Below are 13548 nucleotides of genomic sequence, written 5' to 3'. Positions count from 1 at the left end.
ATTTATGCTAGTATTTCAACAATGGAAAACATGAGCTTTGCTGTGTTCTCATTCACACCGAGACAGGCAGCGAGGGCATGTCATGTAACACTATTTCCAGGAATGATGTTACAATTGAAGAAATGCTGATTTGCTGGTACAGTAAGACAATTCCTGGAAGCAGGAGAGACCCTCGTATTATTATTGTTGCAGAGGGAGAATTTAACTGTACAGCCTCTTATCGCAGGCTATTTAGGAGGGATGGCTCCTGCCTCCGAAGGGTAGGAAGAAAAGGTGAGCCAGAAAGCCTGGGAGAGCTGCCGCTCTGCCATGGTCCTCTCTGCGCGGCAGCAGCCTCCCTGGCACCGTCATCAGAGCCCTCCATGCCAGCAAGCGCAAGTGCCAGCTAATTGAATTTGCTAATGATACATTCTCTCAAAACCCTTCACGCTGCACCCACCATTTTGTGCTTGCAATTAAATTACAAGCAAAAAAAGAAAAAAAAAAAAAAAGAAAAAAAAAAAAAGAAATGCCATGTGGTGTCATTTGACATTTAGATGTCAAAGTAAGTGATTGACAGGGAAAAAAATCAACAGCGAAAGGCCCGTTCCTGCCAAAGCCAGCGGGGAGGTTGCCAGCGGCGTTGGGAAGAGCAGGATCGGGGCCCCATGCGGCAAAGTGGTGGGAGAGCGGACAAGAAAGCCCCGTGCCAGGTTATACTGGCCAAAAGATACAGGAAAAGGGAATCAGCCACCTCCGGGAGCATCCTTCTCCATCCCCCAGCCTCCAGCATGGGGGTTTGGGACCTTCTCAGGGAGGGAGGGAGGAGACCCCAACACCTTGGTGGGAGGGTTGTTCCGTGCAGAGCCTGGGGAGATGGGGTTCTGCAGCCTTGTCAGAGGTTTTGACATCTCATCGTTTTTTTTCTGTCCCGATTTGGGATAAAGAAAGGAGGGATTTAGAAAACAAATAATTCCTGAGCTGACCATTGGGGAAAAAGCAGAGTTAAAGCAAATCACTCATTTTGAGAATTTTGAATTTTTTTTTTCTGTTTTTTACCTTACAGAATTTTTGTTGATTTTAGCCTAAAGAATAAAGTAATGAAAATTTCAAAGCAGAAAGGAAAACTTTTAAATGTCAAAACCTGGACAGTTTTCATAATATAAAAAAGCTTTTTTACCCAAAACCTTTTCAAACTGAAGAGATTCACCCACCAGTCCACATTCTGCAGAAAGCCTCAGCAACGATAAATATAACGCTTTTCCAACGGGATTAAAGGTTTGCACCCAGATTCCTGGTGAGCCCAAGGAGGGAGACCTGCCTCAGGGTCAGTGAGGTGGGGAGGGGGCTGCGGAGCCAGGGCCAGCCCTGCACACATGTGCACATCTGCATGCTCACCCCTGCAGCCTCCATCAGCATCTGCGCGTGGTCCAGGAGTGCAAAGCACAGCTACAGTCGTGGGTCTCTGGTTTGAGAAAGGGAAAAGAGAGAAGAATTAAAAAATAAAAGAAGGGAATTGCAGTTGCATCTTTTCTTTTTCACAGACCTCACGTGGAGGGTGGGTAAATAAGTGAGGCTTTGGGTGACCCACTGCAGGCAGCCCTGGACCCATCTGCATAGTGCTCAGCTGCTGGAGGGGTGTGAAGGCACAAATTCCTGTAAGAGAAGTAGAATATTGATAACATAAAATTAAAAGCTCGCTCTCCCTCAAGCTCACTCACTCACTGTCTATAGCAAACAAGGTGCACCAGGGAGGTTCCTTGCCTGCCCCCATCCCTGCCTGCCTCCCGCAGATCCCACGGACCACCAGTGCCGCGGGTTTCGGTGGGCTTCGGCTCAGCCCTGGGCAGAGAGTGGGCGCTGGGACACGTGTGTGTTTTAATGGAAGGGACGAGGTATGCACGTGGAGTTAAAAATAAAGCTTTGGGGCTTTTTTCCTTCTCTTAAATGCAGGTGGGGCTATAAAACCCTGTTAGCATGAGTCAGAGAGCCAGACTTGGCAAAGCTTGGCTTGCCACTTTAAAAACAGAGCACTAATTAAATCAAGTAACAACAAGGAAAAAAAATATCTCTTTTTTTCCAATAACTAATCCAGCCTGAAATGAATTAAAAATATTTTACCTGGACTCAATTCATGTAGAGAATAAAGCAGAAAACCATGCCTGGAAAAAAAACATTGCTTGGCAAAAAACTAATGCAAATTGCTCTAGCATGAAAGTGCAGACTCTTTTCTAAGCAGTTTAGATAGATTTAATCATGAAACTGAAAGCCGCCTCCTCCTCTGAGGAACGGCCAAATGAATAGCCCTTGCTTGGGCGTTCTTTGCAGGGGAGAGAGGATGGGACCATCAGCCGTTCTGAATATCCCATTACAAACTGCCGCTAACAGGCAAAAGTGCATCCTTTATCTTCCAATGGATATTTTACATCCCATTGCCACTGTAAGAGAGGCTGTGAGTGGGCTCATTAAGGTGATGTTACAGCAGAAGTTTAGGCTTTGGGCTGGTGCTATATCCCCAGCGCAGAGCTCTGCCATCGCTCATAAGCCCTCGCTGGGCAATGCTGCTCTCTGCCCCAGAATTGTCCCTGACACTGAGATGCTCAACCAGTCTTTGCAGCAAATCTGATGGGCACAGCTGACCTGAATGACTTTAATAATCATTACAGCAATTTCGTTCTCCCATGTTCCTGCTTCATGCAAACATTACAGGAAAATGAGATCCATTTTGAACTCACATCAATGCGGAAAAACATTCATACTTCCAGTACTCCACAGTTCCTTGGCACTATCCTTACAGATTTTCTTCCAGGGTTTTTTTTTTTGAATCATATGTTGTTTATTAAAAAAAAAAAACAACTTAAGCAATGTTAGTATCAGTGAGACACAGAAAATTAGTGCGAAAAACACTCAGTAAAAATACTGGAATGCGACGGGAAGTAATCTATTTTTAAAAAGCAGCTAATTCCTCCTGCCACACTTGCAGAATTAGTTAGCAACAGTCAGGCTTCACGTAGGAATCACGGGACAAAGTTGCATGGCTTGCATTGTGCAGGACATCCAATCGGCTCGTCACGGGATTCACTTGCCTATAAAATTACTTGGGGCAAAACGATGCCCAAACCCAGCTGACTGTACACGGCAGTCGCGCCGCTACCTCCAACAGAGATCTGCTCGCCTGAATAAAACGAGAAAGACTTGCTGGGGAATTTCTCTCAGCACGGTGAGCAGCAATAGATACAAAGTGCACAGCCTGCAGTTATTCATTCTGGAGATTCATTTTTATTGGGAGCTATTTACAGCAGTATCTGCAGCTGCACATCTGCGGGTGCTCAGGCCAGCCTGGACCGCGGAGCATTTCCCCAGGTGCGAGCCCGAGCCCATGGACTTCAGGGACAGATTTGGGTGCCAAATAGAAGCGATGCCTCATCTGGCTGGGTGGGTGGGTGGGTGGGGTACACGTCATGTGCCACAGCAGGGTCTGCACTGCCCTTGAAGTCTATGCAGAAATCCCATTAACAGTCATTAAAATTCCCGGCTGGCGTTGGAAGGAAAATAGACATTGATTGGTATGCAGGGGAGCTCAGGGGGAGGGAGGAGGCACCGGGGAGTTGTGCAGCTCCCAGTTAGGCTCCCAGTCTGCTGGGGGGTGTTTCTATGGGTCAGACCTGGTTTGGGTACAGTCCACCGAAGCATGGGACTCGCAACCACTAGCCCCATCATGACTTGTCCTCACGCTGTCCCAAGCATCTCGCCTGTGTGAACGTGGCTCTGTGATATTTCTGCAAGGAACAGAAAACTCAAGGATTATGCCTGAAATTACATGGGAAAAGCTGTGCCACCTGAGACTTTCCAAGTCCCATCCCTTGCCTCTTTTCACTGAAGGCATCTTTGTTTTTTTTTTTCACAGTGCTCATTTAAATTACATTTAATAAGATAGGCACGTCAGATTTTGTTTACAGAAATTTACTGTTCAAGTCAGTAGGGAAAATAAAAATCTATCGATTGTGGCTTTTAAACAATAAGAACACAGATTTTTTTTATTAGCACTTTATTTCAGTGCAGACGAAAACATCACTGACTATCACTGTTGTTTACTGTTAAAGGCACAGCTCCTACTGCCTTTCCACACATAGAATATTCCCATGGCAATCAATGGAAGTTTAGCATAAAGAGCAAAATATACCCCATCATGTTGTCTCTCTATATAGTAAATGCTAATATCTTGCCAACTATAAACTTGAGAATTTCTTGCAGTACATTGCAACACAAACCTATTCTCAGTGTGTAATTTAGATTTTCAAGATGTGTAGGTTCCCAGCGGAGAGTCATTCGTGTGTGTGTGCGCGAGTATATGTACAGAAGAAATGAAATTACTTCTCCATCTACATTTCTATACTTGTTAGCTTTTCCTACTAGTTTTCTTCTGCCCTTCGGAGTGCTAATTGTGCCTGTAAAAGTCCAGGAAATTTGTGTCATAAATAGTTTCTGCCTGTTATAGCCAATGAAACACATATTGAGACAAATATATGGGACTGAATCACAAGTTATTTCACTGAAGTCAATGGGGTTACTCTGCGTTTTGATTTCTATTTGGCAAAGCATGTGGTCTAAAGTTGGTCTTGGAGACGGGAATAAAATTAAGCACATGCATATGTACTTGTCTGGGGTATTTTTTTTTAAATTGATTCCATACAGGGAGCAGAATTTAGCTAAATATATTTAATACCTTTCCTTCTGATTTTCACCACTATAGATAATAGCTTGTATTAGGAAAAGTGTGCCATAAATATCACACATTTGCCAGAGAATGGGCAAATAGGAAATATTGATGCTGCACTTGAATGAGTAGTAATGCCGATTTTGATGGCCAGGTTATTACCATCTGGCCATTAAGTTTGCTGGTAGGTTGGATAATAATATGCTTTTCTGTGTTAACTAGTTAATTTTGTATTCAGGAGCAAAAAAAAAAAATCCTTTCGTTTCTCATGTGTTCAGAAGTACTACCATTTCTTTGCCATTACCTGTTCCCCAGTATTTTGGGTGTGTCACTCTTTTTGGTGGGTATATTCGACCCTTAAAACTCAGCTACTATTTTTTTTTTCATGTGCTACAGAATTGTATGCATATGTGTTTTTAAACAAGGGCACCTGCATAAAAAATGTCTATCCTCATTAGATCCATTTTCTCAATTAAATTCAAGTTTCTATGTCCAAAAGGCATAAATCTGGGTATCGATTTAGTCATAAAATAATGAAACTCCCAGCAGCCTTCTAAACCCATTTTACTTGGATGAGCATATAAGCTTTTAAAATATCAAGTTATTCCAGTATTTAATACACATAACTGCTTCCAGAGGTCTGAAGGCAGTAAGGCACATCTTCCCCACTCCATTTGAAGCGCTACAGTTCAAGCTAGCCAGTCCCTCACTATTGCTTTTAAGGCTTTTGACAATTTTATTCAGTGTGAGTTTGATACTTTTTCAACAGGGGCTATATCCCCCGAAGCCAAAATCAATAACCTATCAAATCAAAGCTCTATAAAATACCAATGGGCTCTTGGTGTTTTGCTCTCATAAATACAATTCAGCTCAACTCTACGCTCCCAAAACAGGCTGACTCTACATTTACTGGCCTGTTCCAACAAGTTAACTGTATCGTCAACATGTACTTCCAAAAATCTCTTTTTAGGCAACAAATAATGATCTGTTCCTTCCAAAGTAAAGAATCAAAACCAATTCCACTTACCTGTATTCAGATGACAACTCTGAATCTTTTTCTTTCAAGCAGGACAGTGTTTTGTTGCACCAGTGCATCCTTTACCTTGTTCAAAGGACATGCCCAGCTGAGCAAGTATGACCTCTGCGTGGAGATAGCCAGAGTCTGGGTAAAGCATTTAAGTTTCTCTTGATCCTATTTCAGGTTAAACTGGATTTCACAGGGCACAGATCAATGTTGATAAACAAAATTTAAGATACATTGGCCTCTTACTCAGCCCTGTCTACGTTCAGGGCAGTTTCAAAATACAGAAAGAATAGTAAATTGAAGCAAATTTTAAAAATACCCATGTGTTTTATTTGAATCTTTTCCACTTCTCACACACATGCTGAAGTTGCCACTTGATAAAATAAAATCTCACAGAGATGAGAATTTTATGAGCTAAGAAACATTCTCTTCTACCTCAAAGTGTAACACTGCAAGGAGTAACTTGCCTTGCTAAATCAAAACAAATTCTGCATACAATGTTTTTCCCCAGCTGGCAGAGTTTAGCAAACAAACTTGCCCTGCATAATATAACAACCATTCTTCTGGTAACTAGGAGCAGCATTTCAAATTCAGTGGGTTTATGAAGTGTTTGATCTGCTGATGCAAGCTTCGGTTCCTTTCCTTGCTTGCCTTTAGCACCAGAAAGTTCAGTTCAACACCATGTTATTCCAGGATTTACACCGCTACACAACTGGAGCAAAGGATCCTTACTGCTGGCTGTTCTCAAATTATTTCAAAAGACTTGGACTGTCAGGTTTCACTGAAATTGCACACACAGAAAACTGAAGCAATGTGGTGATGAATTATCCTCTAAATACAAGTATTTTGATTATTAATGAATATGAAATACAATTACTCTTAGCAGTTTCTTATATACAATCTTGAGTCCTGTTCAGCAGCAAGACTAGTTTCTAAATATAGTCCTGAGGTCAGCATGTAAAAAAAAGTAAAATGTGACCACATTTTAAATGCTGTCATATATCATAAATCAAAATTAACACCAAAAACTTTCATTCAAATGAGTGCCTTTTGGTTCTGCCACTTCTCTCTTCTCTCTGATTAACTCCTCCCTGATAAATACAGTGAGGTAGTTGCTAATTTTTTTCTCTGGATGGCATTTACATAGTCCCCCTACAGCAAACATCACAGGAACTTATTTATGTATTGATCTCTTCAGTATCCTCCAAAAAACCTGTTCTCTAATACTGCATTATTCCAGAGAGGTCCTTATATTCTTGACTCTGTTCTACAAAATTAGCAAGCACATTTTCTTAAATTAATGTTAATGTAAAAAAAAAAATAGAGTGATTGTTCAGACCCAGTGATATCATCTGGAATAATCTCCTTCCACTATTAATTTCATCTCTGTAGCTAGCAAGGACGATGTCCAGATTTGGAGGGCTGAACAGCTGCCGAGCAGGACCACAACCTTTGTTTCGTGACATCTCTTTTTTTGACCCCTGCTTTCTGGTCACCGGAGAGATGATTGACTAAGTGCGCAGGGAAGTCCATTTTTAGCACGGTGGACTGGAGCACGGCATGACAAACTGTGATGTCTGAGTTTTGCGTTACACCATCTGGCCTGCCATTTCCAGAGCCTCACATCAGACTCCTGATGATGTATGTTTAAGCTTGGCACTATCATTTATCTCGTATCTTGTGTTTAAACAGATGCAAGCTGAATATAACAGAAAAGGAGACCTTGATGCAGGAGCCTCTGCAGAAAGCGATGCTCTTGAGCTGTCTACAGACTCCAAGATTAAGTGTAAAATCTGACAGGGAGGATATGTATTAAAAAATATGTGTTGACAGAATGATTTAACTAATATTTTAAAGGCAAAACATCAACTGAATTTCCATATCATTTGTAATGTTAGTGAACAAGGTACTACAAAGCAGGCTATCCCCTTATGTCACCATCATCTTATTCGCAACTTTATTTTACAGATCAAGAATGTTTTAATAAAAGGAAGATCTGAGGCCTGATTTTCAGCTGCTATAAATCAACCCAGCTACACTGATAGCATCGGGGTAGCCACATTTAACGAGGCAACGCCGATTTGCATCAGCTGAGGATCCGGTTCCTAATTCTCATACAAGTTGTTGTACACAGAGATAAGTTGCTGTGTTGCCAGGAATACAAGACCCCGATGATTAAAATGAGCCCTTGAAATGCCATGGGTGGGAAGGCATGGCTGCATGGTCTGAACGAAACACGTTCATCAGCCCAGGAAGAGGAGAGGAAAGGAGAGGGGTCTCCCCTGTGCCACGAGGCCACGCAAGGGTGCTGGGTGTAGGGTCCCCACTGTCCCAATCCTGTTCATCTCTTTTTCCCTTCATCCTACATTAAAATACATGTCTCCCCCTGGATCTAGCTCGCATCAATCAGCAAATCCAAGGGAGGAATGACATTTCACACCAGCTTTGCATTCAGCCCCTGAAGCCTAGATTAAATTCACCAGACTGTAGAAACTCAGCTAATTGCAATGCTGAAATTAGCAGTCCAGGTCTGCACTCCTAATCCACAGAAGGAGGTAGGCACAACCAGAAGGGGATACAGCCCTTTTAAGATATGAAACATATCTTAAATGAAGGGTGCAAACCTCATTTCACTGACAGCAAAGGGAGTGTTGAACACTGTGTTGTATGTTGGACACCTGGGTCCCGACATCTGAAAGAGAAAATATGCCAGTGCAAACAAGCCAATTGATGCAGGCGAATGAGAACTTCTAGGGGAGACACGGGAGGTTGAAAGGGGAAGAAAACATGCTGAATTGAATAAAATAAGTAGGTAGTTGAGATGTGAACAGTTTGGGAAGACTGAACTGCACAAAACCTGGGTATGTCACCCTCTTAAGTTCCTCAGCATTGCTGTAAGCAACAACAGCACTTCCACGATGTCCATGGGACATCCCAGTGCTGAAACTGGACTAGGAGCAGCCACAGTGCTGGGGGGACGAGGCAGCAGCCCCTGAGGGACATACACCCAGCAGCAGCTCCTGAGCAGACAATTTTCAACCCTTATTAAAATGTTAGCACTTTATTTTGTGAATGGAGCAATACTTTTATTGCATGCACAATTAGCCTTTCGTATTAGCAACTTCCTAGCAACTCTGTTTCTTAAAATAGGGACTTACAGTGCAAGCTTTTATCTTATATAATCCCTTAGAAAAAGATAGCTCAGACACCTTTTGGGGGTTTTAAACATCAAACCTTCAGCTTGAGACCTGTCTTTATCAAAGGAACTAGCAGGTCTATCTAGGGTTTATGTTCTTTAGAGGAATTCCAAATTGCCTGTTTTTTTATAGACTACCTACCTAACAGCCTCCTACAGTATTTAAATTTTTGTAATTTTCTACTCCTAATGTGATCTTCACATTTAAATGCACACAGAGTATTTTACATTTATCTATTTAATATCACAGTTATGTCTTTCTTTAAATGCCTGTTATTCAACAACTTATTAATAGTGAACTGTTTTTGTGAACAGAAGTAATTTAAATTTAGTTAGTTTATGGTGATTTCTTGTATGTTTTCAGCCAGGAGAAAAGCCTTAATAGCCTAGAAGACTGTATTTATAAAACATGTTTGTCTATTTAACCTCGGATGTATCATCATTATGAGAGAACTAAAGCATTTTTCCTGGCTTTTCTTTTCACAGATATTTCATTGCTATGCCTGAATAAATGTGACTCCTCTCAAACAGACTTACTGTTTATCACCAATCCTTAAAAATTGTTTTGGCATTAAAAACCAAATAAGTTCTCCCCCACAGAGTATTTCAGAAAGCTGTCCCAAAGACAAAGGCCACGGCAGAGCTGTGCTTACCTTAGCTGTCACACTGACACGGGGTCCCAATGCAACAGTCCCTCAGCCATCACCTGCCAGATGTGAACGCATCCACAGCAGTACGGAGCACCCCGATGACTGGGCTACGCACATGGATGAGTGGGCTGAATATGGCTCAAAGAAATGTCATCTTGTTAGTGAAGAGAATCTACCATCTCCAGGGCAGGACAAGATAAGGCAGAAGAAACCAGGTGTAGTGTCGTTTAGCATCACACTCACCCCTGCAACCTTCTTAATCCTGTGGACTTTCATTTTGGTGCCCAAGTGGGCCATAATCCAGAGCAAAGCCTTTGCATGTGCTGTACTTTAAGAGCAGAAATGCTCACAGGGTTTCAAGGACGTCCTTGACCACTGCTCTGCATGGGGCCTCCAGAGGCACATGGCAGTGAAATGTGTGTTTTCCTGACAGGTTCTGGCATGCACGGAGAGGAAGAGATGAGGGCTGAGAGAAGTGGGATCAGCTGAAGTGCTGTTCGTAATGACCTGCACAGGATCACCAACGGTAGCACCAGTCAACGGTGTCATTGACTTCACCCACATTGTTGACTCCAGCACGTCTCCCAGGCAGAACGGAGTTGACACACTCGCTTCTGACAGGTATCTGAACATCATTACCCTGAAATAGGCTGAGCAGGAGGAAATGGAGGGTTCCCCAAGGATGGGGACAACGCAGCTCCCTGCATTCCTGCTGGGCCCACAACATCGAGTCATGACTGAGAGATTTGGCTGTAGAGGTAGACCTGAGTGCAGGGAGGGCCTCAAACCCAGAGCATCACACCCACCACTTTGGGTCATTCTCCTCTCTGTAGGACCTGAGCCATTCACAGGTCGTGCAGCTCCTGCCCTTCTCCTTGCTGTGGGTACCTAACAGCAAAACTTCAAGGAGTCCTTTTTCTTCTTTTTATTTATCCACCAAGCATGCTTTGCAAGCGCTAATTTGTATTTGAGCAGCAGTGTGTATGAAGGTCTATGCAAGGCAGCTCAGCCACCAGAAAAGTTAATATGTGCTTTGCATTTGCTGTCTCTAATTACAGGAGGGAAGGAGTGGAGGTACAGCTATGCCTGCCTCTGCATGAGCTACTTTGACTATTGCAAAGCTAATTAAATATGTCTCCCGTATATAAAATATATCATCTCCAGATAACAGCATACTGTTAAATTCTTCATCTTATTAAAAGCTTGCATTAATGCTTTTCCAACATAAATTTTAACTGTGGACAGGTACTATTTGAGGAGCCTGACAATAGGACTGACCTAGATTAGGCTGACAGTGCCAAAAGATATATCACCTCTAGCTGTCTGGGGGAGAAGAAGGATGAGGAATACATTCTCCATTATTGCCTAATGCTGATGTGCTGGCATTATCTCCAGAAACCCGATGTTGCTTCGCCTTCTGCTGTCTTGGTACGGTAGGTGGCTATACCATGCCGAGGAACGATATTCTCTGCTTGACATCTTTTATTTCCCACCTTATAACTCAGCTGCAAGAAGATTTAAGGGGGTATGGGATAATGATTTTAAAGCCATTGATAAGTCCCCCTATAGTTTACAAAATTATGGGAGAAGTCAGATAATTTCAGGTGGCTTGGTCTATGCAGTAAGTTCTCGCAGGCATTTAGGTCAGGGCTGTCTTCTGTACAGGAGCAGAAGAAAGTCTGCCTGTACCAACACTCAAGCCTTTGAAAATTAAACCTTCTCGAAGTTGCTTGGACTCTTCTGCTAGGCCTGGGCAAGCCAGGGGCAGTGACAACAGGTTTAGAAATCACATAGGAAATATTTTGTTCTTTTAGTATATGTGCACAGAGCTGATCAGAGATCTTTTCAAGGCATCCTTGTACAAAAAAGGAGCCAGCAAGCAGATTCATAAAGAACCTTTATTGTCACACAACTTCTAATGCAGAAAACAAGACTGCTGAAGAGCAGCAATGTTTCTCACATGCATTACTGAATATTCAGAAGATATGAAAATAGCTTTAAGACTCTAAGAAAACAGAAATTCCAAATATTAATAGGAACTCTGCTATTGACTTTAGCACAGAGCTTGCACTGACATTGTGAGATTGCTCAGTCTTAAGACACTTGATTGACACAGTGATAGCTCATTCAAAGTGTATGCAAAGTCAGTGCAACTGTATTAGGCTTTTCTCGTGACTTCAGGTTTTTTCACTTTTTCCATTGACATCCCAAGGGCCATTGTATTGACAGAATAATACTCCTGTTGCAATGTTGGGGTATGAGAGACTTTCCTTTTTGGGAAGGGGGAAGGAAGAACTCTTCCACTGCTGTCCTTTTGGATGAAGAGCTCAAGTGAATGAGGTGCAGCATTGTAAGAGAAATATGTTCAGACATCCAGTTGTGGCCACAGAGTCTCTACTCCATGAAATTCTTTTTGGACTAACTGGTGGGTTGTACACTCAAAAAAATTTAATGAAGGCCAGTGGGAACTCAGTCTACAAACCAGTGCCTCTGAAAATGAGACTTTATACATATTCTACTATTGGGGGGGGTTAAGGCCAAGGATCAATTTTTATCACTTTTTAACACTTTTTAAGTGTTGACTGTGGTGTTTCCCAGAGCTGGCTCAAACCTCCCCAGCAGGACAGGAGAAAAACAACCTTGCCATCTCCCAAAAGAGGACCCATCCTTTCCCCAGGCAGTGAGTTCATGGCCCCTGGCAGAGGCTCATTGAATAAAATACCGATGCAGGCAAAAGTAGCCTACTCTAGAGGGGAAAATAATATTCAAGGTCAGGTTGGACAGGGCTCTGAGCAACCTGATCTAGTTGAAGATGTCCCTGCTCACTGCAGGGGGGCTGGACTAGATGACCTTTAAAGGTCCCTTCCAACCCAAGCTATTCTATGATTCCATTGCTACCTGCTTTACTATACAACTGGGTGAAAGACAAAGAACAGGATGCAAAACTTATGGAGGAAAGGCATCTCTAGGGGAAAAGTTATCCCTTGAGCTCTAGGACAGTAAAGTAAAACTTACTCTATCTACAGTTATCTTTTTACAGATAAAAAGAAAACTCAGTGCCAAAGCAAAATGGAGGATTGGAAACACAACAAGCAAGAACTGGAAGGGTCTCAGGATCACTCCCTCGGCAGGAGTAAATGGCTATAACTGCACTGGATTTAGTACCAGACAAGAATATGTCAGGGATCTACCAAAAATGTCCTACAGAAACAGATGTTTCCACACATCCAGAGATATGGACAAGAGTCAGTTACCCTAAATCCCTCTTATGCTCTTCTAAATATATACCCGTCATATGCCCTTTAAAGTGTGAGAATGATGCAAGACAGACCACATGTATGAAAATCTTATCCTGGATTTTTACAGGGAAAAGCATAATTTATCATTAAACTTTTTCCCAGCAATTCCACTGGCTGTGGAAATTCACCTCCTCATTTTGGAAAGTACGTACAGAAATCTGTCAACTCAAGGAAGAAAAATGAAAACTGATAATAAACCATCATAATCTGCTTGATCAGCTGGAGCACAGAAATAAAAAATGCTACCTCTTACAAGAGCAGCCTGAATTATCTTGATTTGTACATAGAAATAAGTGACAACAACTTCTAGATGGCACCACTTCCTATCCGCATATTTAAACTTAAAAGTCACGGTTGAGTGAAAAAATATTGCTGCCTTGAAAGATTAATATATTACCTATACTAGCTTATATTAGCTTATATATAACAGGAATATGTGCTGCTGCATAAATACTTAAATTCAGATTTGGAAACTATATATTTTGAAGACACCAAGGCCAATAAATATTGGATTACAAATTCATATTTACAATTTCCTTTAAAAATACAAACTTATGATTTCTGTTTCTCTGAACTGCCGTGGTAATAATTTGTCTGTGTTGTACAAATGCTCGCTTTGCTCTCTGTTCTCCAAGCTAATGTTTGCCATTTCCTTTTAACCACCAGAAAAATGAAAACATTGC

This window comes from Nyctibius grandis, chromosome 10, assembly GCF_013368605.1.
Source record: "Nyctibius grandis isolate bNycGra1 chromosome 10, bNycGra1.pri, whole genome shotgun sequence".
Lineage (NCBI taxonomy): Eukaryota > Metazoa > Chordata > Aves > Nyctibiiformes > Nyctibiidae > Nyctibius > Nyctibius grandis.
Note: the sequence above shows the minus strand (reverse complement) of the source record.